The sequence below is a fragment of the Choloepus didactylus genome, chromosome 5 (genome assembly GCF_015220235.1).
Source record: "Choloepus didactylus isolate mChoDid1 chromosome 5, mChoDid1.pri, whole genome shotgun sequence".
Classification (NCBI taxonomy): domain Eukaryota; kingdom Metazoa; phylum Chordata; class Mammalia; order Pilosa; family Megalonychidae; genus Choloepus; species Choloepus didactylus.
Genome location: NC_051311.1, coordinates 119,966,334 through 119,993,386, shown reverse-complemented (window position 1 = coordinate 119,993,386; position 27,053 = coordinate 119,966,334). Strand labels below are relative to the sequence as shown.

Below are 27,053 nucleotides of genomic sequence, written 5' to 3'. Positions count from 1 at the left end.
CTTGTTGAGATAAAGGAAGCATGTTGTTGGCTTCAACAAGAAAAAAAAAAAAAAACCATTACCCACAATTCCTTACAACTTCTCGGCTCGGTGATGCACCAATGACAATACAATAAATCTGCTTGTTCGTGAGCGCCTGACACAGTCCAGCTTGGGAAGGTAGCACTCAGCGGCCCGTATCATTGTACATCACCTGGAGGAGCGGCTGGCCATGTTCCGGCAAGTGAGGCTGTTCTGAATTTTCTCCTTTTTGTCACACACTCCTCCAGACATCAATGTCTCATCGAATGTAGCTGATTCCTGGCCATATTTTCCCCTCTCCCAGTCACCGTCCATTACTTTTACTCAGATAAATCTCCACACCTTGGCAGAAAGGTTTGAATATACAGCCTCTTCCCCCAGCAGTGATCAATACCTGCACAGAGATAAGCCAGGCAACAAAGGGTGGACAGAAACAATAAGACTGGCTCTTTCTTCTGAGATTATGTGCCATGTTTGAAGGGCTTCCAATATCTTCAGTGTGTTCCATAATACCACACATCTTGAAGAGGACATAATCACACGGTGGACATCATCCTAAGAGTGCCATAAACACAAACAAGAGACGTTGCCAGGTACAGACTTGGGGTCCTAAACCACAAGATCCCACCTGGTATAGTCATGGTCTGTCATTATTTATTTGTAACCAAACTCTTCTCAGGCCTTATCTGTATGTGAAACAGAGGGAATTCATAGTATCTACAGTGATATTAATTCCAATGATGTCCCCCTTAAAGTCTGACCCAGTTATCTTGGGGAGTCTTTAGGGGATTATCCAAATGTGCTCACATACCAATTGTCAGTTCCAGCCACAGTTATGATGTGGCATCTGCCATGTTGTCTCTCTTGTCTGCTCCAGCCACCTCCTTTGTGATTGCTGCCTGCAAAGACACTCAAAGATGACGTCGTGATAGCCATGTCTGCTATGAGAACTTGAATGTCTCTCTCAAGGAACATTGTCTCCTGATCTTCCCAACCCTCAAGGAAATGCTGTGTTCCTTGAGGAAGTGGAAGAATGCTCTTCTCCCTGACACAGCACTACACTTACCTCTTGGGTACCAAAGCAGCTTTGCTCATGTCCCTTGTCTCAGAGTCTTCATGGAAACTTCTCAGTCCCAGCCTCTAGTGTCTCCATCAGAAGTGTTGAAATGGGCCAGTGAAAGCAATAGCAATGGCTGGGACGTCCCCACTCCTGCTTCCCACTTGCCCGAAGCCTACTTCTACTCGTGGCTATCAACTCTTAGAAACAGAAGCCTGGTGGGGAGTGGGCTCAGCTATTTTGGCTCATCGGTCTCCTCTTAAGGTGCTTCTGATTCACACATTTTATATTTAATGCAATTCTATGGCCCAAGAAGTCCTACGCATAGTTGCATTTTGTAAATCATGTGAAAGGTGGTTGTTTTTTAAATCAGGGTTTTGTATATTGCAACATTCACAATTTTGATCACATTTGAGCATTGTGTCCCTGCCAGGACGAGCCATGTAAAATCGGCAGTGAAGACAGTGTCTAGTCCGACATACAAGGCTCTCCATGACCTGTCCCTTGCTCCTTTGCCAACTCTGGTTTTATCTGCCTCACTCCTACTCTCCAGCTGTGCTGAATAACTTTCAGTTCCCCAAATAAGCTTTTCGTTTTCAAGCCTCTAACCTTTTCTCCCAATGTAACTCTGCCTGGAATACAATCCTCCCCATCTACTTGCCTTTCAAAACTCAGGTCAAGCATCATTGCTATAAGGATTTTCCTGTCTCCTGCTACCTCCTCCCTCACTGCTCTGAGAGAATTGATCACTTTTTCCTCTGATACAACACTCCACTCCACACACATGCCTGCCATAGCACTCTAACATTTTATTCCACAGAACTTTTTAAACTTAAAGGCAGGGTTATTTCATCAGGCCTATTTCAATATTTGGTGCTTGGTAAAAGTTTGATGAATTAGTTCTCCCAGAAATAAAAGGTGTTAGCTCATCTTTGCAGGCTTATATAAATAATAGTGATCAAAACCATTCTTTTTTCCAAAATGCTTAATTTAACTATATCAAGCCTTAGATAACTTTTTTGTTTATAGGAAATGCCCCTGTAGAGAAATAAACTGAGTGATACTACATAGAGGGAAAATAAGGGGGGGCGGGGCAGGAGTGAGACAAATCCATAACACGGGCTATAGCTCCGGGTGCCTGCGTCACATCCCCCTGGCCTACCTCTGATTTCAGCCCCCGCTGGGATGGACAGATGCCAGGAGAGTGTTTCTGCACTCCTGCCCAGGATTTGCTGATGTTGGGCAAACTCTAGGGCTGCATAAGCACAGCGGGAAACAAGGAGCAGTTAACAACTCCCCTTCCCAGAGCCAAGGGGAGGGGGTAGTCAAGTATTGCAGACTCCTGTCTCTCGGGTGGGAAATTCTGCAGCATTCCGGATGCTTCTCAGAGGTCCTGGCAGAATTGAACCCTATTACTTACAATGGCAACTTTAATAAAGCTTCCCTCCACTAACATTTCTACTAGCACACCTTCCAGAAACTACTTGCACCCAAGTCTTCATCTCAGGCTCAGTTTTCAGGAGAACCTAAACTAAGCCATGGGCTATTGCCCAGGACAACTGACTCACTGTCTTCAACACATTAGTGCATGAAAAAATGTACTGGGCTGGGTTGAAAGAGACCTAGGAGACATAACAATTAAGTGCAATGTGTGATCCCAAATTGGACAAACCAGATATAAAGGGCATTTTTGAGACAATTTTAAAAATGGAATATGGTCTGGGTACTTGATGACATGAGAATACAGAGACATAGTTAACTAAAGAAACAATTTACCCAAAAATGTTTGTATATATAGCAAAAGACATAAAACATGATCTGGAAAGATGTGCACTAAGGTATTGACAGTTCAGTCTCCAGATATGTGCAATATAATCGTTTTACTCTCTTAGTATTTTCTAATGTTTTTCACACACATATAACTGCTCCTGTATTTAAAAAAAAAATTTTTAAAAAGCCAAAACCTCATCCAACTTTCAAGCTGTTATTTTGTTCTTCCAGGGTAGTTCTGCATAATTCAGTGAGGAATGAATCTGCGAAACACAAGGGAAAATATAAATAGACCAAGGAAGTTCCCAGAATGCATGGTAGTAGGATAAGAATATACAAGCCATGACCCGGGTCTTATGCACACAAGATCCCATAAATATCAGATTCTTATTCTTTTTGAGTTATATTCACTCCTTCCTGTAAACTCATTCCCATGCACTCATTAAAATACTCAGGGAACAAAGACACATTCCTCATTGCAGATGGAAGAAGACGCTAGTTTCTATTAGCATTTCATAATTTATGATTGCAGGGATTAGGAACCAGCCTTCCTGCTTACTAAATGCACCTGATGTGACTCGACATGAAACTTGCACCACAGCACACACATTTTCCATAAGCTGGTTATCCTCCTATACACTTAATCTTTTCCCAACCAATCCCCCTGAAAGAAAATAAATATTTGTAGATTAAAGAACTACCTTCTGATCCTTTTCATCCTTTACAGCTGCTGGTGTAAAAGCTGTTAAGCACAGAGTGTTTAATTAATGGATAGATACCATTAGAAATACAGCTGACCTGCATTCAAATGAGTTTGGATTCAAGGTGCGAGAAGATAAAGATCTTAAAGTGGAAAAGCTGAACTGCAATTGGGTTCATTTATAAAAGAGGTTGTTAAAGGTCAACTGTGTTTTCTTGTGCTAGAGATAAAGAGATGCTATCAAAAACAATCGGAAAGTAATTCATAAGGGAGCAGTAAGTCACTCATGTTAAATTAATTTGTCTTTCCGATAGTGTGGCACTCATGATGGGAAAGTAAATTTACCTAAAATCAAGATCTTTCACAAACAGCCATTGATCATGTCTTCCATGCAAAGCCACTGGAACAAGCTCTTGTGTGCCAGGATGCTGGCGTTGTCTATTTGCAGCATCCCCACAGCTCTTCACAGCTCTTTCCCAAACCAAGAATTACCCATTTTTTTCCTTAAGTGCAGTGGCATTTCTATGACAAACTGAGATGTCTGAGCCTGCTGACTTTTCACCTCTAATGAACCTCCTAATGGTCAAGCACCAGGACAAACCTTTGTGCACAAGATTCCACTTTCCTGACTTCAGCAACATTTTAGAACATTCTAGCACACTACTCTCCCCTTAAAACCTCCCCCCCCCACACCACACGTTTAAACATATACACACCGGGATGAAAATTCTTAATTTAGATAGAGAATATATCTGCAACTATGACTCGCAGTTTATTTAAGTCTACATAGACCAATGATTCATCCTCTTTATCTCCTTCTCAGGCAAATCCTTTCACTCAGACACTACAAACTCCCCTACTCCTCCCCAGCACATGGCTTGACAAAGGGCAATTGCTTTTAGTGTTCAGAAATGCCAGCTCACTGAGGCACATCTTCATCTTCCTCTGGGCAAGATGGAGGTTGCATCTATTTGCTGCCAGGCATGGGGATGAGAAGGGGAAAACACTCCATCAGACTGTGATCCTGTGTAGATTTAACCCGAGTGGCATCCGGCTCTCCCTCTCTTCTTGCCAGAGGAAAATTGCTTATTGCTCTTCTTTCTTTCTTAGGGTTGAAAATTAATTGATGCCTTTCTTGGTTTCCTAAAAACATGGAAATAATGAGCAATTCCTGGCAAAGGTCTATTTGTGGAAAACCTGCATTTCTAGGCACACACTAATTACAGCCCCACATGACAAGCTGCTCACCAGCTTCCCAGCATCAGTCAGCCAAAGGAGACAAAGAGAGTTAGAGGCAGTTAATGTCAAGCATTTACCATTGCTGATCATTTGCAGATTTTAATAACAATTTTTGAAACTCATGTTCTGCAGTAAAAAGGATTTCCATATCGGATATCACAGAGCTTCTTCTGAACCTGTCACCTTTGAAAAACTAGGGACTTGGACACGTTCAGCATTAACTCCCACTAGAATTGATGCACCTTGCTCACATTCAGAGTTCATACGCATGATTTCAATACAGTGTGCTTTAGGCTGCAGCCAGTGGACAGGACCTCAAAAATGCCCCGCTCATGCAGTGGAAGCTAACGAGGAGCAGTGCATCTGGGATGAGGCCAAGAATAATAACAACAAAAAAAGTTGCCACTTATTGCATAGCTGATATGTCATGTACTATATTACTAATTTTATATACATTATCTCATTTAATTCCTATAACCACCCCAGGAGATGGGAATTATTATCTTCATTCTCCAATATTCAGAGTTTAAGCAAAGCTCCACTAAGATTAAATACCTAGTAAGTAGAAGAGACAGGAGTCACTCGTGTTCCTTGCTCTTTCTGAAGTAGGTACTGTGATTTAAAGTTTATGAATGAAGCTATGGTTTAAGAAATAACTAAAAACATATAGAGTACATTCTTCTTTTATCTGCCCAGCCCTCCTTCCATCTTAATGTGGGATCAGCTACCATGTCTTCTGGGGAATGTTCTTCCACTACATCCAACCATGTCATTAAATGGCAGCTGCAATCTTCTCACCCCTCTGTCCACACTTGATTGGCCCAGGGATGGACATCTGCCCAAGCAAGGCCAATCCTGGGGCCCCTCCCACTTCCCTGGCTACAACTGTTTGTGGATGGGCCTGTGAAAGAGTAATGACAGTAATAATAATAACTAAAATGTATTTGTGTTTTTTATATGCCAGACATTCTATACTTCAAGTCTTCTAACTTTCACAACAATTCTATGATATGTGTCCTGATATTATCCCATTTTACAGTGGTGGAAAGTGAGGTACAAATGGCTAGATATCTTGCCTAGGGTCACAGAGTTGACCACACAGTGGCTTAAAACAATAATCATTTATTCTCCAGGATCTGGGGATTGGATGATTGGAACTGATCAGGGCCGGGCACAGCTGGGTGTCTCTGAAGATCTTGGCTGAGCTCACAAATGCAGCTGGTCCAGTGCTGGATGCCACATGCAGTCTCGTCCAGGCTGGTTGGCTCTGCTGTGTGTGTATCTCATCTCCCTCCTGGGAACTGAGGGCTGACCCAGGCATGTCCTTCTCGAGGAAACATCAGAAGTGCAAAAGCACAGGTAGAAACAGAGAGGGCTCCCTAGGCCTGGACTCACAACCTGCATACTGCCATCTCCACCTCAACCAAACTTTAAGGCAAGAGGTGGGAAATGCAGTATGACTTTCATGAGGAGAACTTCACAGTCAAATGGCAAAGGGTAAAGACTCAGGGAGAAGTGAAGATGTGGGACCAATCACACAATCTACCACCTACCTATCCCATATACTTCTTTGGGGATTTTCCATCTCAAGCAAGGAATATTTCAGTTCCTTGTCTTGTAGTTATCCTTAGGAGATGTGAAGCTCTAAGTTGGTCAGCATCTGCATTGCCTGTGTGGGGAAGAAGCCAGTCTGCAGTGGGTCATGGAGAGAGATGCACAGACAAAAGACAGAGAGAAAGTCTTGGAGATGTTCAGAACTCTGGGTCTAGTTGACCTCAAGTTAGCTGGGTCCCTGCTTTACTCAGGCTTTGTTCAAGTCTGCTTGTGATATCCTGACCACAAACTCTGTGCTTCCAAACTAATTTAGGCTGATTTTTCTGTCACAGAGTCTGACTTTTTATTAATTTTAGAACCCTGCAATTAATAAAAAATAAATTGCATGCTAACATGTCCAGCATTCAAGATATATTTTAAGCATCTACTATTTGCAAGGGATTAATTTAGGAACTGGGACTCAAAAAGAATGCATAAGACTATAGCACTGTGCTCAAAGAACTCATCATCTAGAAGGGAACACAACACCCACACAGCCAGTGACACTGCAAGATGAGAGCAAAGCATTCCCAAAGGGGAGCACAGGAGAGGGTGGGATTAAATTCTGATTAGAAAAGATATGGGAATGCTTCAAGGAGGAGGTAAAGTGCAGTGTCAAGTTCTAGAAGCTAAGGAGGATTTCTACAATCAGAGAAGAAAATAGAGGTGGTTGGCAATGACGGACTTTGGAAGGGAAGAAAGGAAAAGTGGCCAGGGCAATGAGCAAAGTCGCAGAGGTATCAAACTATAGGACAGAATCATTTGGTGAATGACCAGAAATATTAAAGCAAAGAATTGGAAAGAAGAATTGTCAATGTGTCTCAAAAATTATGCAAGGGAGTGGAGTTTTGCTTAGCTGGTAGAATTGTTCTGCCCTACTTAGCAAGCTTTGTGTCCCTAAAGTGCCATGGCTTGTCAAAAATGCCCCTTGATGGTAGGAGATTGTCCCACTCCCTTTATCCTGACATTGCACTTGCCAAGCAATCTTTTCATTATAATTTGGTTTCCCAATACGTTGTCCTCTAGGGAAGAGAATGAGCTAATACCAGCCTACAGTAATATTCCAGTCCATTCAGCAGTTACATTTCTTAGCATACATTTTAAAATCAACAACTCTTGGGAGTCTAGTGTATAGTCAGGATTCTTTATTTTACAGAAACCCAACAGAAGCTAAGCAAAAGGGGATTCCTGAAAATATAGTGGCTTGGTTCACAAAGGAGGAAGTTCAGGCAGCAGACATTCAGGACATGGAAACTAGAACCTCATGCTTTGCCTCTCATCAGTGTTTTGGGCTTTTCCACATGTGGAAAGATCCTGGCAGCTCTGAGATCATATCATTATAGTTCACAATTCAGAAGGAAGAGAGAAATTACCCTAATAGTTCCAGCAGAGAAATCCTAAACAATACCTCCTATTGTTCAGACTTAGATTAAATGCTTATTTGTGGATTCCCCATGTGGCAAAATACAATGATTGGCCCAGACTAGGATCAGGTAGTTGACGGAAGGTGAGAATCTTTGTCTTGGTTTACCAGACATGCTACCACAAAAACCACAAACTGGTTTTGGCTTAACAACAGGAATGTATTGGCTCATGGTTTTGCAACTATAAGAAGTCCAAAATCAAGATATGAGCAAGGTTTGCTTTATTCCCAAATCTGTGGCATTCTGGCATTGGCTGCCAGCAATTCTTGGGGTTCCTTGGCTTGCACCTCTGCCTCCCAACACAAGGTAATCTCTCTCTCCTTGTGTCAGCTCTTCAGGTTTCCACTGACTACTAGCTTCTTCCCATGTGACCTTCTCCAACTCCCAGCTTCCAGTTTCTTCTCTTTACTAAGCCTCCAGCAATATGGATTAATACCCACCCTCATTCAGTTGGACCATACCTAAACTATAACATCTGCAAGTGGTCCTATTTACAATTGGTTCACACCCACAGGGATGCAAATTAAAATTAATAACATGTCTATGTTGAGGTACATAATTCAACCTACCACAGTCCTGTTCCACAATTTTTGTTTTTGTTGTTGTTTGTTTGTTTGTTTTTGTTTTTGTTTTGGTGGAAGATGGATGGTTTCCTTGAACAGACAAAAATCTATGTCACCAACTGTGCCAGTTTGGATATATTATGTACCCCACAAAAGTCATGATCTTCTAACCCAATCTTGTTGGGTGGAACCTCTTGATTGACTGTTTCCATGGAGATGTGACTCACCCAATTGTGGGTGATACTTTTGATTAAATTATTCCCATGGAGGTGTGGACCCTGCCCTCACAGGGTGTGTCTTTATTGGTTCACTGGATTACTTAAGAGAACTCAAGAGCTGACACAGATGCTTGCTGACACTTGGAGATGCTTGAAGGTGCAGACAGAAGGACATTTGGAGATGCTAAGCTAAGAGATGAAGCCCAGAGTTTGCCCCAGAGAAGATAAGAGAGGACCTCCCAATGCTTAGAGAGAAATATCCTGGGAGAAAGAAGCAAGGACTCTGAAGCTGAGAGAGAAGAGCTAACAGAAACACAGAGACATTTTGGAGAATGCCATTTGAAACACAACCAAGGAGCAAAGGACCAGCAGATGCCAGCCACATGCCTTCCCAGGTGACAGAGGTGTTCCGGACACCATGAGCCATTATTCAGTGAAGTTATCCTTTTGTTGGTCCCTTAGTTTGGACACTTTTATAGCCTTAGGACTGTAAATTTGTTACCAAATAAACCCCCTTTATAAAAGCCAATCCAATTCTGGTGTTTTGCATCATGGCATCTCTAGCAAACCAGAACACCAACTCTGTTTACCATGAAACATTGATGCTTAATGTCCAGTGGTCCCAAGGATAATAGATGAAATTGACCCTGAACCTACAAAGAAGAGGACTACACATGGACCTCCTTCCCAAAGATGGATCATCCAAAAAACTTTTACTTTTGCATTTCTTTTTTTAAAAATCATGATATGAAATGATGCAGACTTAGCAAGCTTTCTGTCAAGTCATGGATCAAGTCTACATAGCTCAAGGTTGTGAATAGGATATTAAATTTATGCTGGGGTGTAAAAATCTGGCTGAGTACCAAACAATAATGGAAAACAGGTGTCTTTATCTCCTTTGACCCTTTGGGAATGCACTCATATGTCCTGTAATCCTGATAGAGAGGATGTAGAATCAGCAATGTTTGGATGCTCAGAGAAAAGATGAAAAGGGAGGAATAGCATGCTATGAGCATATGCAGCCATTGTCCAGGTCTCAGGGGGGGCAGATGTTCTTCCTTACCCCTATCCCAGAAGGTCAACATTGCTTTTAAACCAGTACCAGAAGCTGCAGAACACACAGCTGCATAAAACAAATCAACTACTTTACAGTGAAGAATTATTTATTTTGGCATTTGACACTCAACGATGGCTCCTCCACTTTGAGTTGGGGGAAGTAGGAAGGTGAGAACGTAGAGCTTTAGTTTTAGACATACAAAGGGAAATGTGCAGGAAGTAGAGATAGAAGTGACAATGGAGGCAAAGAGCTACAAATATTTGAATTGGCAATAAAATTAATATCCTTTTGTTCTTCCAGCAACAAGGACTAGAGGCTAAAAAACATGAATCCGATGTGCAGGTTACTGATGACCTCAAACATGGTATTTCAAAAGATATAGGATAATTAGGTCCTTGGAGTGTAAATACAGTTTTACTGCTCAACTGACACAGAGAATACATGGGGGACAGCTGGAATGAGGCTGCACTGTCATTCTCTTGCTACCTGATGTGATAAAGGCAATTCCACTCAAGCTCATTCTCACTTTAGTTTGGTTAGGTAATATGTCCCTACCCTCTATGTTATTCATATTGTTGCCTTTGGTGAATAAAGGAAAAGATTCCTCCAGGTACCTTTCTCTTCCTGAAGAAGGGGGAGTGCCTATGCTCTACAAGCAACTAAGACTGGATTTAAATCCTAAAATGATACTGGTTTATTCCAACTATATCATCAACCTTTAAGAAGTTAAGTTGACAAGTGTCCATTAATAGGTGACTGGTCAATAGACTATAATAATCTACAAATTAAATACTATGCAAATATAAAAAAGAATAGGGACTTCAGTGAAATACCTAGAATAAGCAAATTCACTGAGACAGAAAGTAGAGGTTAATAGGGAGTGAGGGCAGGAGTAATGGAATTATTGCTCCATGGGAACAGAATTTCTGTATGGATGATGGATATGGTAGCACAACATTGTAAATATAACACCACTGAATTGTACACTTAAAAATGTTTAAAACGTGTTATGAAAATTGTTTACAGTTGAGAGTGATGATTGTACAATTAAATAAAGATAATGTGAGACACTGGTTGCTTATCTTGGACAGAATATATACCATGTGAAATTAGGAACCCCCTACTTAATAAGTCAGGCCCTCAATCATTTGCTTTTGTGAAACCTAGGGGTCTAAATGGAATGCTGAACCCTCATATTGTTATGCCTAAGAAGCACCTCCAGAAAACCTCTTTTGTTGCTCAGATGTGGCCTCTCTCTCTCTAAGCCCAACTCAACAAATAAATTCATTAACCACCACATTACATGGGACACAACTCCCAGGAATGAGCCAGGCCCTCGCAGCAAGGGATTGAAAATGCCTTCTTGACCAAAAGGGGGGAAAGAAAGGTAACAAAATAAGGGTACAGTAGCTAAGAGATTTCAAATAGAGTCAAGAGGTTATCCTGGAGGCTTCTCTTATGCAAGCTCCAGCTAGACATCCCAAATGGCCACAGTATAACAAGCCCTAACCAACAGTAGTCTCTAAATACCTAGGTCCCTATCTGAGATTCTATAACAGTTTCTCTCACTAAGCTTCTTTCTCAGAAACTTAAGTCCACCAGAGTGTTTCTAAGCCAGGAAAGTCCTAAAACCCAGAGGCAACAGCCTCTTTAAGAACAATCAGATGCAGCCCCCTTCCTCATAGTGTCAACATCCCCTTTCAATATGAACAAGTTAGGGAGGTCACTGACTAGACACCCCTGAAGATCAATAAAGTGATTAAATGAGAGGAAGGGGTAGCAATAGACAAGATAGGATTTAACAAAAGATTAAGAATAATGAATCTTTATATAAATATTTTTTTTACATGCTGGGGTATTAGAATAGCTAGAAGGAAAGAACTGAACTGGTGGAACTATAACCCATAACATTCTTTGAAATTTGCTCTATAGCTACTTGTTAAATTGTACCTTGAAAGTTTTGACCTTTCTGTATATATGTTATATTTCACAATAAGAAAATAATTGAAATTGTGGAACTGTAACCCATACCATTCTTTGAAATTTTCTCTTTAACCATTTGTTAAATCTTTGTAAGTTATGACTGTTATGTATACATGGTAAATTTCACTATAAAAATGTATTAATAAAAAAAAAAGAGAAAATGGTTAAAACAGCAAATTATATGTTATATATATGCTACCACAATAAAATTTTCTAAAATATAGTGAAGAGGCTTTTATATACAACAGAAAGGTCACTGAGATATTCTACTATATGAAAGAAGCAAGATACAAACCTGCTTAAATTTGCACTTGAAAGGGGAGAAAAGAATATATTCACATATAGTACTTGTATGTACTTTTATTTGTATAAAGAAACACTCGAAGGATAGCTAAGAAAATATTAAAGAAATTCACTATAAGGTTTGGGGTGGAGGGGGGATAGACAAGTTTGGTAAACAAGGTGAAGTGAGATTGTCAATGCACACCTTTTGTATTGTTTTGATTTTTTGAAGAATGTGAATATAATGTCTATTTAAAAAATGTTAAATAAAATTCAAAAGAAATTTGGGGTGTGTATTTGTTAAGGTAATGCTATCTACTATCAAATCCTAACACTCATTGATTTAACACAATATGTTTAATTTTTGCTCACACAAAGTCCAAAAACTCGCATGGTCATTCAGGGACCCAGGCTGCTTTCAGACTAGATCTCCATCTCCCTATGTGTCTCAGAGAGTCCTCTGCATCCAGCCAGCAGAGGGAGGAAAGAGGAATGGGGGCCTGGAAGAGGGACACCTACTCCTACTCACATTGCTTTGACTAAAATTCAGTCACATGGCTACCCCTAACTTCAAAGGGGGCTGGGAGACACAGCCTAGCTGTGTGCCCAGGAGGCAGGGAAACACGTTTAGTGAACAGGTGGCCATTCTCTGCCACAAGTCGAGAGACCTAGCAAATGAAAACTTTTGATGAATTTTATTTGTTGAGTTTTCACAACTAAAGGTATTACTAGAGCACTGTTTTGAAATTGTGGCATTAACTAATTGTGTTAGAATTGTGGAACTAAGTAATTGCTTTTGCTGTAAACATTGGCACTTACACAGCAAGAGGTCTTAAAACAAGTCATTGATGCTGATGAGATCTGCTCTTCCACTAATCTTACACATTCATCAAATGACTTAGTCTCAGGTAAAACCAACCGTCAAAAGATCTCTTACAAGGACAAATCTTGAGGTTACACAGAACAGTAAGACTGTTCAGGACCCTTAATTTTGTTTACTTAAGTAAGAGTGAAGGCTACTGTTTGATGTATGAATCCCAGAAAGTAAGATAAAGAACATTATAGGCTTCAAAATGCCCCAAAGCTGGGCATTGCCAGTATGGTGTTCTGAATGGAGATCATACTTACCATGCAAAAAAATTCAGAAGAAGCCAAAAAGATTACTATGTGTCTCCAGTGGAAAACAGTGCATTTCCTCCTCAGTGGAAAAGCCACTTATGGGTCCATTTGAAAATTTCTATCAGTATTTCCAATCTATAAATGCATCTGTTTTTTAGCTTCTCCTTTGAACCAGTCATAAAATCCATCTGAATCCTTCATTAACAGTGAGTTAAATAAAATCTTAATACACATTCACTTTTTATCTGTATAAGTGTCATAATTTTATCCTCTTTTGAAATTTATTATTTCACACCAGTAATTGTTAGGAACTGAGGATTTGTGCTGTAGCTCTTGTCAGGCTTTCTTGTTTTCTTTCTTTTGTTTATTTAAGTTATTTGTTTTGTTTCTATTATGAAGTAAATGCCAGAAAAGCTGTTATGTCATATAGCATAAAATCAGGCAACTAAACAATTTTACTATCTTCCCCTTCCACTCCCACCCAGACTGTTAGGATGTTATGTCAGCATAGTATCATCAGAAAGCTTGTTCTGCTGACATTTCAAGCTCCCACAGAAAATGCTGTGAATCTTCTTAGAAGGCCTTATTTGTAAGATTTGTTCAACAAAGAGGTTGGATAAGCATCTTGGATTAAACTTTCAAAGCAGCAGGCCTTTGGTTACGTTTCCCCATTTAACCTGGGAACACTTTGAAACTCTTTTTCTTATATTATGTTTTTTTTTTAAACCATTCGTTTTCATAATGAGAAACACTCTTGTAAACACCCTTCTTACACATTTCCTTCTAATTAGAAAACCTTTATTTTGCACAAAGATTTCCATATTTAAACTTTATCTGCAAAGAATATTGTGTGAAGTATTAGAGAATTACACTTCTAATGGAAAATGCATTTTCCTACTGACAACATATCAAAATCTGTTAATCTATCAATTAATTTCTATCTGCTTAGCCTTCAGAGAGCTCAGAGCCAAATTTGTGACTCAACTTTAATAACTCAGCAGGATGTACATGTCTGCATTCTACTTTTTCCGGTCTTGACCTTGGTTTCTAATTTATATTTTCCCTTTTCCTGATTTCTACTTATTTATGTCTATGTTCTTCTATTTTATTGAATGTATTTTATAATCTATCTTTGCTTCTTTAGGGAATGAGTTCAGAAACAAAGAAAGAAATTTATACCAGTAGACTATATATGTGCTCTGCATTTAATCTTATAGAGAAATTCCAGGAAAAATTGCAATTTCCTCTATCATTGTTCTCTCCTTCAGAGACAGTGATGCTCTAAGGTATCTTATTTAACCTGTTCACATGCTATATAACTATTGAATATGCTTTGTGAATGGATAAATGAAGTCACAGTAAAGTCAATTGGTAGGTCTCAGTTCCTACAATGACTACAATAAATGATATTGCATTTTCATTTTCTATGAATATTTCTCATTCATATCATCATTTATTAGAAAAGTACTTTCTAACCACCAGAACACCATAGATCTTTTGTAGGCTTAAAAGATGGCCTGCCATAATGCTTAGAGGTTAGGAACGCAACTTGAACAGGCTTACATCTACAGGATTTGAGTTGTAGCTAAATTACCTGGGGACCCAGTGCTTCCCACATCACATTTACACATGTGAAATCTCCACCAAAGTGCTGCTGTCAATGGGGGAAATGGTTGGCTAGCTTGATAGTACGGTATTGAAATCACACTGGACATGAAGACCCAACTCTGAGTTCAAGTCCTCATTTTGCAACTCACCATAGTGTTGTGTGGATAACAATTCCACTCACCTTTAGTGTAGCTGTGAGGATTCAAGCTGAACATATTTGGCACCAAGCAAGGCTCCCTCATGACCCACTACCTTCCTGCCTTGCAGTAAGAATTAACTCTGTGAAAGCAGTTTAGTGGTTGCCAGGAGCTGGGAAGATAGGAAAATAGGGAGTGACTGCTTAATAGGTTTCTTTTGGGGCTGATGGAAATATTCTGCCTAGATAGCGGGGATGATTACACAACATTATGAATGTGCTAAATGCCACTCTATTGTACACTTTGAAATGGTTAAAATGGTAAATTTTATGCTATGTGTAGTTTACCACAATTTTTTAAAAAGTTAAAAAAAAACTGTGTATGCGTGAACCCCAGGACTTTTTTTTTAAACCTCTTTCTTTCTTCAAAACTGGCTACCATGCTCAGACTTTAGCAATGGCAGCTCAGGGCTGTAGGCTTTATTCTCTCTGACCCTAAACTTGAAAATACTTTATTTTTGCCTTAATTACCATTTATGAATCTATTTGCCCATTTGTGGCAGACTGTGTTTTCCAAAGATGGTCAATCAATTTCTCCTATCTCATAAGCTCTTCTGCCATGTGAAAGCAAAGACAGGGAAATCTCCTGGTTTGTGAAAGGATCTGATGCCTAGTCTTGGAGTCATTCACTTTCTCAACATGGGCACCAATGTTTCAAACTGTTGTTTTATTATTTCAGAGGTTACCTGGGGATGGATGGGAGGGATGTCTTTCTTGTGTAAAGTAGGAAAAGAGAACCAATTTGATACTCCTCCCCAGGAGAATTCTCTGGCAGGTCAGACTAGGAAAGAGAATAAAAGGAAGTTGAGAATCTGAAAATTGATTTCCTTAAAACTTTAGGGACAATTATCCATGCCCAATAACTGATGCAGGTCTTAACATATACTAAGGGTATGCATTCCCAGTTTGAAGGGTATTGCTCTTTGCAAGCACTATTTTGTAGTATGGTAACATGAAAACAAGTTCCACAGGATATTACTTGATGTTAACAAATTAAAATGAGGATGGGTTCCATAATGAAAAAAAAAATGGGGGCAACTATGATTTAACAGAGTTTCTTCATCATATTCTCAGAATACATTTTTACTTTCTAAGGGGTTGGAAGGTATAGAACGCACAATTTTCCAAACTAATTTGAATGTGGAAAATTTTCTTTTTCATAGTGCATGATATACGAATAGTGTTCAGCTAAACACACAATAGGAAACTCCTTCTGTATTAGTTATCTGTTGCTGAGTAACATATTACCAGAAACTTAGCTTAAAACAACACACATTTATTTCACAGTATCTGTGGGCCAGGAGTCAGAGCAGAGCTTAGCTGGGTACTCTGCAAGACTGTGATCAAGGTGTTGCCCAGGTGGGTCTCACCTGAATGTTAGACTGGGGAAGAATTTACTTCCACAATCACTCAGATTGTTGGCAGAATTCATTTCCTTGTGGTTGCAGGATCGAGGGCCCAACTCATTTTCTTCTTGGCTTTTAGTTGGAAGTCATTCTCAGTTCCTAGAGGACATCCTCAGGTCCTTGCCACTTGGATCTCCTTTCATCAAATCCAGAAAGTGAGCAGAGTCTCTTTGTAAGACAGACATTGCCATCTTATGTACGTATATACATGTGTGTGATCATGTACATCCCATCATCTGTGCCATAATCAGTTAGTTAGAAGCAAGTCATAGGAAGGAGTTACATAGAGGCATATATACCAAGAGGCGGGGACCATGGGCATCACCCTAAGAGTCTGTCTGCCACACTTACCTAGTGCATTGGTATCCTTTGACTTCTATTCTGATAAATCCAGCCTAGCAAAGTTGAATTTCAATGAGCATTTGTGGAATGTGTGGTTGTAGAATACATTTCCCCTCAATTGATAGATGTGTTCCTAGAGAGTGGAATATGTTTTAAAATAAATTGATAAAAATTAAAATACTATGGGAGACTGGTGAGCTGTATGTTTTAGTTACTCCTCCAGGAAAGTAGGTAAAAAGCCAGGAACTGCGTGGACTGGACACCACAGAGCAATCTGTCTTTGGGCATACTTCATACAACACCCATGAAAACGTGGAACTGCTGAGATCAGCGAAATCTGTAAGTTTTTGCGGCCAGGGGACCCGCGCCCCTCCCTGCCAGGCTCAGTCCCGGGGGAGGAGGGGCTGTCAGCTCCAGGAAGGAGAAGGGATAATTGCAGTGGCTGCTCTTATCGGAAACTCATTCTACTGATTCAAACTCCAACCATAGATAGACTGAGACCAGACACCAGAGACTCTGAGAGCAGCCAGCCCAGCAGAGAGGAGACAGGCATAGAAAAAAAACAACACGAAAAACTCCAAAATAAAAGCAGAGGATTTTTGGAGTTCTGGTGAACACAGAAAGGGGAAGGGCGGAGATCAGGCCTTGAGGCACATATGCAAATCCCGAAGCAAGGCTGATCTCTCTGCCCTGTGCACCTTTCCTTAATGGCCCTGGTTGCTTTGTCTATTAGCATTTCAATAACCCATTAGATCTCTGAGGAGGGCCGTTTTTTTTTTTGTTTTTTTTTTTTAAATCCTTTTTGCTTTTTCTAAAGCAATTACTCTAAGAAGCTCAATACAGAAAGCTTCAAAGAATTGAAATTTGGGCACGTCAAGTCAAGAGCAGAACTAAGAGAGCTCTGAGACAAAAGGCAATAATCCAGTGGCTGAGAAAATTCACTAAACAACACAACTTCCCAAGAAAAGGGGGGTGTCCGCTCACAGCCACCATCCTGGTGGACAGGAAACACTCCTGCCCATCACCAGCCCCATAGCCCAGAGCTGCCCCAGACAACCCAGTGTGACGGAAGTGCTTCAAATAACAGGCACACACCACAAAACTGGGCGTGGACATTAGCCTTCCCTGCAACCTCAGCTGAATGTCCCAGAGCTGGGAAGGGGGAGCAGTGTGAATTAACAGAGACCCATTCAGCCATCATTTGAGCAGACTGGGAGCCTCCCAACACAGCCCAGCAGCCCAGAACTGCCCTGGGGGGACGGCACTCACCTATGACATAGCACAGTCATCCCTCAACAGAGGACCCGGGGTGCACAGCCTGGAAGAGGGGCCCACTTGCAAGTCTCAGGAGCCATACGCCAATACCAAAGACTTGTGGGTCAGTGGCAGAGACAAACTGTGGCAGGACTGAACTGAAGGATTAGACTATTGCAGTAGCTTTAAAACTCTAGGATCATCAGGGAGATTTGATTGTTAGGGCCACCCCCCCTCCCCGACTGCCCAGAAACACGCCCCACATACAGGGCAGGCAACACCAACTACACACGCAAGCTTGGTACACCAATTGGGCCCCACAAGACTCACTCCCCCACTCACCAAAAAGGCTAAGCAGGGGAGATCTGGCTTGTGGAGAACAGGTGGCTCGTGGACGCCACCTGCTGGTTAGATAGAGAAAGTCTACTCCACGAAGCTGTAGATCTGATAAATTAGAGATAAGGACTTCAACTAGTCTACAAACCCTAAAAGAACCCTATCAAGTTCAGCAAATGCCACGAGGCCAAAAACAACAGAAAATTATAAAGCATATGAAAAAACCAGACGATATGGATAACCCAAGCCCAAGCACCCAAATCAAAAGACCAGAAGAGACACACCTAGAGCAGCTACTCAAAGAACTAAAGATGAACAATGAGACCCTAGTACGGGATATGAAGGAAATCAAGAAGACCCTAGAAGAGCATAAAGAAGACATTGCAAGACTAAATAAAAAAATGGATGATCTTATGGAAATTAAAGAAACTGTTGACCAAATTAAAAAGATTCTGGACACTCATAGTACAAGACTAGAGGAAGTTGAACAACGAATCAGTGACCTGGAAGATGACAGAATGGAAAATGAAAGCATAAAAGAAAGAATGGGGAAAAAAAATTGAAAAACTCGAAATGGACCTCAGGGATATGATAGATGATATGAAACGTCCGAATATAAGACTCATTGGTGTCCCAGAAGGGGAAGAAAAGGGTAAAGGTCTAGGAAGAGTATTCAAAGAAATTGTTGGGGAAAACTTCCCAAATCTTCTAAACAACATAAATACACAAATCATAAATGCTCAGCGAACTCCAAATAGAATAAATCCAAAAAAACCCACTCCGAGACATATACTGATCACACTGTCAAACATAGAAGAGAAGGAGCAAGTTCTGAAAGCAGCAAGAGAAAAGCAATTCACCACATACAAAGGAAACAGCATAAGACTAAGTAGTGACTACTCAGCAGCCACCATGGAGGCGAGAAGGCAGTGGCACGATATATTTAAAATTCTGAGTGAGAGGAATTTCCAGCCAAGAATACTTTATCCAGCAAAGCTCTCCTTCAAATTTGAGGGAGAGCTTAAATTTTTCACAGACAAAGAAATGCTGAGAGAATTTGCTAACAAGAGACCTGCCCTACTGGAGATACTAAAGGGAGCCCTACAGACAGAGAAACAAAGACAGGACAGAGAGACTTGGAGAAAGGTTCAGTACTAAAGAGATTCGGTATGGGTACAATAAAGGATATTAATAGAGAGAGGGAAAAATATGGCAAACATAATCCAAAGGATAAGATGGCCGATTCAAGAAATGCCTTCACGGTTTTAACGTTGAATGTAAATGGATTAAACTCCCCAATTAAAAGATATAGATTCGCAGAATGGATCAAAAAAAATGAACCATCAATATGTTGCATAGAAGAGACTCATCTTAGACACAGGGACACAAAGAAACTGAAAGTGAAAGGATGGAAAAAAATATTTCATGCAAGCCACAGCCAAAAGAAAGCAGGTGTAGCAATATTAATCTCAGATAAAATAGACTTCAAATGCAGGGATGTTTTGAGAGACAAAGAAGGCCACTACATACTAATAAAAGGGGCAATTCAGCAAGAAGAAATAACAATCGTAAATGTCTATGCACCCAATCAAGGTGCCACAAAATACATGAGAGAAACATTGGCAAAACTAAAGGAAGCAATTGATGTTTCCACAATAATTGTGGGAGACTTCAACACATCACTCTCTCCTATAGATAGATCAACCAGACAGAAGACCAATAAGGAAATTGAAAACCTAAACAATCTGATAAATGAATTAGATTTAACAGACATCTACAGGACATTACATCCCAAATCACCAGGATACACATACTTTTCTAGTGCTCACGGAACTTTCTCCAGAATAGATCATATGCTGGGACATAAAACAAGCCTCAATAAATTTAAAAAGATTGAAATTATTCAAAGCACATTCTCTGACCACAATGGAATACAATTAGAAGTCAATAACCATCAGAGACTTAGAAAATTCACAAATACCTGGAGGTTAAACAACACACTCCTAAACAATCAGTGGGTTAAAGAAGAAATAGCAAGAGAAATTGCTAAATATATAGAGACGAATGAAAATGAGAACACAACATACCAAAACCTATGGGATGCAGCAAAAGCAGTGCTAAGGGGGAAATTTATAGCACTAAACGCATATATTAAAAAGGAAGAAACAGCCAAAATCAAAGAACTAATGGATCAACTGAAGAAGCTAGAAAATGAACAGCAAACCAATCCTAAACCAAGTACAAGAAAAGAAATAACAAGGATTAAAGCAGAAATAAATGACATAGAGAACAAAAAAACAATAGAAAGGATAAATATCACCAAAAGTTGGTTCTTTGAGAAGATCAACAAGATTGACAAGCCCCTAGCTAGACTGACAAAATCAAAAAGAGAGAAGACCCATATAAACAAAATAATGAATGAAAAAGGTGACATAACTGCAGATCCTGAAGAAATTAAAAAAATTATAAGAGGATATTATGAACAACTGTATGGCAACAAACTGGATAATGTAGAAGAAATGGACAATTTCCTGGAAACATATGAACAACCTAGACTGACCAGAGAAGAAATAGAAGACCTCAACCAACCCATCACAAGCAAAGAGATCCAATCAGTCATCAAAAATCTTCCCACAAATAAATGCCCAGGGCCAGATGGCTTCACAGGGGAATTCTACCAAACTTTCCAGAAAGAACTGACACCAATCTTACTCAAACTCTTTCAAAACATTGAAAAAAATGGAACACTACCTAACTCATTTTATGAAGCTAACATCAATCTAATACCAAAACCAGGCAAAGATGCTACAAAAAAGGAAAACTACCGGCCAATCTCCCTAATGAATATAGATGCAAAAATCCTCAACAAAATACTTGCAAATCGAATCCAAAGACACATTAAAAAAATCATACACCATGACCAAGTGGGGTTCATTCCAGGCATGCAAGGATGGTTCAACATAAGAAAAACAATCAATGTATTACAACACATTAAAAACTCGAAAGGGAAAATCAATTGATCATCTCAATATATGCTGAAAAAGCATTTGACAAAATCCAACATCCCTTTTTGATAAAAACACTTCAAAAGGTAGGAATTGAAGGAAACTTCCTCAACATAATAAAGAGCATATATGAAAAACCCACAGCCAGCATAGTACTCAATGGTGAGAGACTGAAAGCCTTCCCTCTAAGATCAGGAACAAGACAAGGATGCCCGCTGTCACCACTGTTATTCAACACTGTGCTGGAAGTGCTAGCCAGGGCAATCCGGCAAGACAAAGAAATAAAAGGCATCCAAATTGGAAAAGAAGAAGTAAAACTGTCATTGTTTGCAGATGATATGATCTTATATCTAGAAAACCCTGAGAAATCAACGATACACCTACTAGAGCTAATAAACAAATTTAGCAAAGTAGCGGGATACAAGATTAATGCACATAAGTCAGTAATGTTTCTATATGCTAGAAATGAACAAACTGAAGAGACACTCAAGAAAAAGATACCATTTTCAATAGCAACTAAAAAAATCAAGTACCTAGGAATCAACTTAACCAAAGATGTAAAAGACCTATACAAAGAAAACTACATAACTCTACTAAAAGAAATAGAAGGGGACCTTAAAAGATGGAAAAATATTCCATGTTCATGGATAGGAAGGCTAAATGTCATTAAGATGTCAATTCTACCCAAACTCATCTACAGATTCAATGCAATCCCAATCAAAATTCCAACAACCTACTTTGCAGACTTGGAAAAGCTAGTTATCAAATTTATTTGGAAAGGGAAGATGCCTCGAATTGCTAAAGACACTCTAAAAAAGAAAAACGAAGTGGGAGGACTTACACTCCCTGACTTTGAAGCTTATTATAAAGCCACAGTTGCCAAAACAGCATGGTACTGGCACAAAGATAGACATATAGATCAATGGAATCGAATTGAGAATTCAGAGATAGACCCTCAGATCTATGGCCGACTGATCTTTGATAAGGCCCCCAAAGTCACCGAACTGAGCCATAATGGTCTTTTCAACAAATGGGGCTGGGAGAGTTGGATATCCATATCCAAAAGAATGAAAGAGGACCCCTACCTCACCCCCTACACAAAAATTAACTCAAAATGGACCAAAGATCTCAATATAAAAGAAAGTACCATTAAACTCCTAGAAGATAATGTAGGAAAACATCTTCAAGACCTTGTATTAGGAGGCCACTTCCTAGACTTTACACCCAAAGCACAAGCAACAAAAGAGAAAATAGATAAATGGGAACTCCTCAAGCTTAGAAGTTTCTGCACCTCAAAGGAATTTCTCAAAAAGGTAAAGAGGCAGCCAACTCAATGGGAAAAAATTTTTGGAAACCATGTATCTGACAAAAGACTGATATCTTGCATATACAAAGAAATCCTACAACTCAATGACAATAGTACAGACAGCCCAATTATAAAATGGGCAAAAGATATGAAAAGACAGTTCTCTGAAGAGGAAATACAAATGGCCAAGAAACACATGAAAAAATGTTCAGCTTCACTAGCTATTCGAGAGATGCAAATTAAGACCACAATGAGATACCATCTAACACCGGTTAGAATGGCTGCCATTAAACAAACAGGAAACTACAAATGCTGGAGGGGATGTGGAGAAATTGGAACTCTTATTCATTGTTGGTGGGACTGTATAATGGTTCAGCCACTCTGGAAGTCAGTCTGGCAGTTCCTTAGAAAACTAGATATAGAGCTACCATTCGATCCAGCGATTGCACTTCTCGGTATATACCCGGAAGATCGGAAAGCAGTGACACGAACAGATATCTGCACGCCAATGTTCATAGCAGCATTATTCACAATTGCCAAGAGATGGAAACAACCCAAATGTCCTTCAACAGATGAGTGGATAAATAAAATGTGGTATATACACACGATGGAATACTACGCGGCAGTAAGAAGGAACGATCTCGTGAAACATATGACAACATGGATGAACCTTGAAGACATAATGCTGAGCGAAATAAGCCAGGCACAAAAAGAGAAATATTATATGCTACCACTAATGTGAACTTTGAAAAATGTAAAACAAATGGTTTATAATGTAGAATGTAGGGGAACTAGCAGTAGAGAGCAATTAAGGAAGGGGGAACAATAATCCAAGAAGAACAGATAAGCTATTTAACGTTCTGGGGATGCCCAGAAATGACTATGGTCTGTTAATTTCTGATGGATGTAGTAGGAACAAGTTCACTGAAATGTTGCTTTATTATGTAACTTTCTTGGGGTAAAGTAGGAACATGTTGGAAGTTAAGCAGTTATCTTAGGTTAATTGTCTTTTTCTTACTCCCTTGCTATGGTCTCTTTGAAATGTTCTTTTATTGTATGTTTGTTTTCTTTTTAACTTTTTTTTTCATACAGTTGATTTGAAAAAAGAAGGGAAAGTTAAAAAAAAAAGAAAAAAGAAAAAAGACAAACAAGGAAAAAAAAAAAAAAAGATGTAGTGCCCCCTTGAGGAGCCTGTGGAGAATGCAGGGGTATTCGCCTACCCCACCTCCATGGTTGCTAACATGACCACAGACATAGGGGACTGGTGGTTTGATGGGTTGAGCCCTCTACCATAAGTTTTACCCTTGGGAAGACGGTTGCTGCAAAGGAGAGGCTAGGCCTCCCTGTATTTGTGCCTAAGAGTCTCCTCCTGAATGCCTCTTTGTTGCTCAGATGTGGCCCTCTCTCTCTGGCTAAGCCAACTTGAAAGGTGAAATCACTGCCCTCCCCCCTACGTGGGATCAGACACCCAGGGAAGTGAATCTCGCTGGCAACGTGGAATATGACTCCCGGGGAGGAATGTAGACCCGGCATCGTGGGATGGAGAACATCTTCTTGACCAAAAGGGGGATGTGAAAGGAAATGAAATAAGCTTCAGTGGCAGAGAGATTCCAAAACGAGCCGAGAGATCACTCTGGTGGGCACTCTTACGCACACTTTAGACAACCTTTTTTAGGTTCTAAAGAATTGGGGTAGCTGGTGGTGGATACCTGAAACTATTAAACTACAACCCAGAACCCATGAATCTCGAAGACAGTTGTATAAAAATGTAGCTTATGAGGGGTGACAGTGGGATTGGGAATGCCATAAGGACCAAACTCCACTTTGTCTAGTTTATGGATGGATGTGTAGAAAAGTAGGGGAAGCAAACAAACAGACAAAGGTACCTAGTGTTCTTTTTTACTTCAATTGCTCTTTTTCACTCTAATTATTATTCTTGTTATTTTTGTGTGTGTGCTAATGAAGGTGTCAGGGATTGATTTAGGTGATGAATGTACAACTATGTAACGGTACTGTAAACAATCGAAAGTACAATTTGTTTTGTATGACTGCGTGGTATGTGAATATATCTCAATAAAATGATGATTAAAATAAATAAATAAATAGGGAAAAAAAAATACTATGGGAATTTGATATTGAAAAGAACCACAAACAGAGAAATGAACTGGGAGTCTAGGCATCAGGGTTGTATGTCTAGCTCTGTCACATAAACTAGATAAGAAGGTTAGAGAGTGGAAATGTTTATCTTCAGGTGTTTTAGGAGAAAAAAAAATATTCTCACTCTTGCTGGAAGGGAGAAACTTAGCTGGAGTTGAGTAACCCACCATTACTCCTTGCTCCAGTCTATCAATGGGACTGAGTTCACTCTTTCCCCATGAGGAGTTAGGAGAATTCTGTTGTAAAATACTCCTCTCACCCAGCTGAAGCCTGAAGTAGAAGAGTTAATAAAATACAAGGGGGAGCTAGAATTGGAGCTCTATAAGAAGTATAATTGCTAGATAAAGGCACATGCAGCTCTGGGATATTTATTTGAGCCCTTCCATGAAAAACCTTTCTGAGTCAGTATTGGAACCAGAAGAGGTAAGAGCATACATGTTCCTTCCAGTCTCTTCCACCCAGACCCACAGTTGACCAAAAAGCATGGGTTGCCTCTTGTGGTTTCCTAGGGGGAGTGGGTCACTGTTCAGCAGCAGACATGTCTCCTTGGGCCCCGTTGTTGGAAATAAAGCGGTACCTGTAAGGGAATAAACACTCACTCGGTTCTGGAGGAGAAAAGAATTTACTTATGATCTTGCAAGATAGGGTGCACAGCCAGAAACGTGGTGGGCTGGCGTGCGGGAGGAAGAACATGGCGATCTTTAAATCTCCTATTCCTAATGTGCAAGTCCCTCCCCTGTTTCCCCATTGGCTGGGTACTACAGAGGTTACAGCCTATCCGAGAGAGCTAACTAGCCTGTTTTTGAGATTTTAATTTGTACAGCCTATTCGAGAGAGCTAACTAGCCCATCATTGAGATTTTGAATGGTACAGCCTATCCGAGAGAGTTCATTCAGTTTAAATTTCCTGCTGGGAGTTCCTGCCTCTGATTTTACCCCATATCTCTTTACATTCCAGTTACCATGGTTACTTTTCCATATAAGGAGCTGGCGCAGATTCTCTCTCTCTTCCCTTTACCACAGGGCCTGTTTAAGCTGGTTCTGCTGCCATTTTCCCTATTCCATGCTTTCTGTATGTGAAAACTAAACTTAACCCTTTCTTACAGATTCCCTCCTCTTTCTTTTTTAAACCTTTTTAGCTTTCACATTTTAGATTCTCAAATTTGCTAAGAGCTTTTTCACATTCCTTATCATAGGGATCTTTCTTCTTATGGGGGGTATAGATTGTTCTGCTGCTATTCTTGATTAGAGTGGTTTTGATGGGTCTCTGAACTAGCCTCTGGGCACACAGGATGATGTAGCACCCAGCTGCTGCAAACATTCAGGCTGAAATAAGGAAAATTAAAATAGATGTTGCAATTCCTTTCCATTTCTCGAAACAATTTTCCAACCATTCTGTGAGTGGGTTGTCAATGCTAGAATTTTTTGCTAGTTTCTGAAATAAGGCTGTTAAGCCTTGTAGAGCTTTGGTGATAGTTCCATCAGGTGCTGTATTATTGGGGATGAATGTGCAACAACTTCCCCCAACTATCACACAGACACCTCCTTTTTCAGCTAGCATCATGTCTAGGGCCATTTTATTTTCCCATGCCATTTGGCTAGTGGCATCTAACTGTTCTGCTATTCCCTTAATGATATCCCTGGTATAGTTGATAAATCTGAGCTGATGATCCACATTTTTATTGATGGTGACCCACCAGAATAAGAAAAATTCAAATCCTGCAGCTACTTGATTTCTAGCTTTAAACTCGTTAGGAACTTCCCGGGGAACCCTTATACTATCTATATAAATTCTTCCATTGAAGGAACCAGGTACATTTTGTACATTTCTCTTTTCTCCTTTGCCTTGAGTTGGTACCTTCTCTTTACTTTCAAATGCCAGGGTAAATGAGATAGCCAGTTGAACCAGAGCACAGTTTCCTCCCCACCTTTCAGGTAGTGTTGACCAGAGGATGCCCTTCCCACAGTACCACCAGAGGTCTGCTCGGGGTATAGTTAGGCTGCAGAAGTTGCCAGTACTATCCTTGCTCACATTCCACACTTGTGTACACAAAGCCATGGTACCAAGATCCTGGAGCCCTTCTTCCCATCTGGAGAGACAGGCAGAGTGGTTTCCGGGACCAAGGAGAGACGCTGGTATGGCTTTGACACTTCCCTTCTGGACTGGAGGGAAAAGGGAGGATAACGTAGTACAACTTTCACCAGGAGTAGCATTTTGAAAGAGGAGTGTTATACATTTAAACTCCTTTTCATGCTTTTTCATCCCCAAGGGGAAGGGCGTAATCTGAACAGTGGGTTGTTTGGTTGCACAAGCATAACAGTCACTTCTGTTTAGACTCTGGATGGTATATTTGCCCCATTCTACCCAGGCATTTGTATTTCCATAACCTGTCTCTATTTCTATGGCCTGCTTTAAGT

The 27,053-nt window shown here is 40.1% G+C and overlaps 1 long non-coding RNA gene across 2 annotated transcripts; it reads right to left on the bottom strand.

The window, feature by feature from the left end:
• Window positions 1–14,826: 14,826 nt before the first annotated feature.
• On the bottom strand, window positions 14,827–25,426 carry LOC119535105. 2 transcript variants are annotated; one of them, XR_005217169.1, is made up of 5 exons: window positions 25,072–25,426; window positions 16,588–16,711; window positions 16,201–16,372; window positions 15,517–15,611; window positions 14,827–14,943 (listed from the first exon to the last, which is right to left on the bottom strand). It is a non-coding gene; the product is annotated as an uncharacterized LOC119535105 (long non-coding RNA). The 2 variants fall into 2 exon arrangements; XR_005217168.1 differs by having other exon boundaries at window positions 16,201–16,711.
• Between the last annotated feature and the right edge of the window lie 1,627 nt (window positions 25,427–27,053).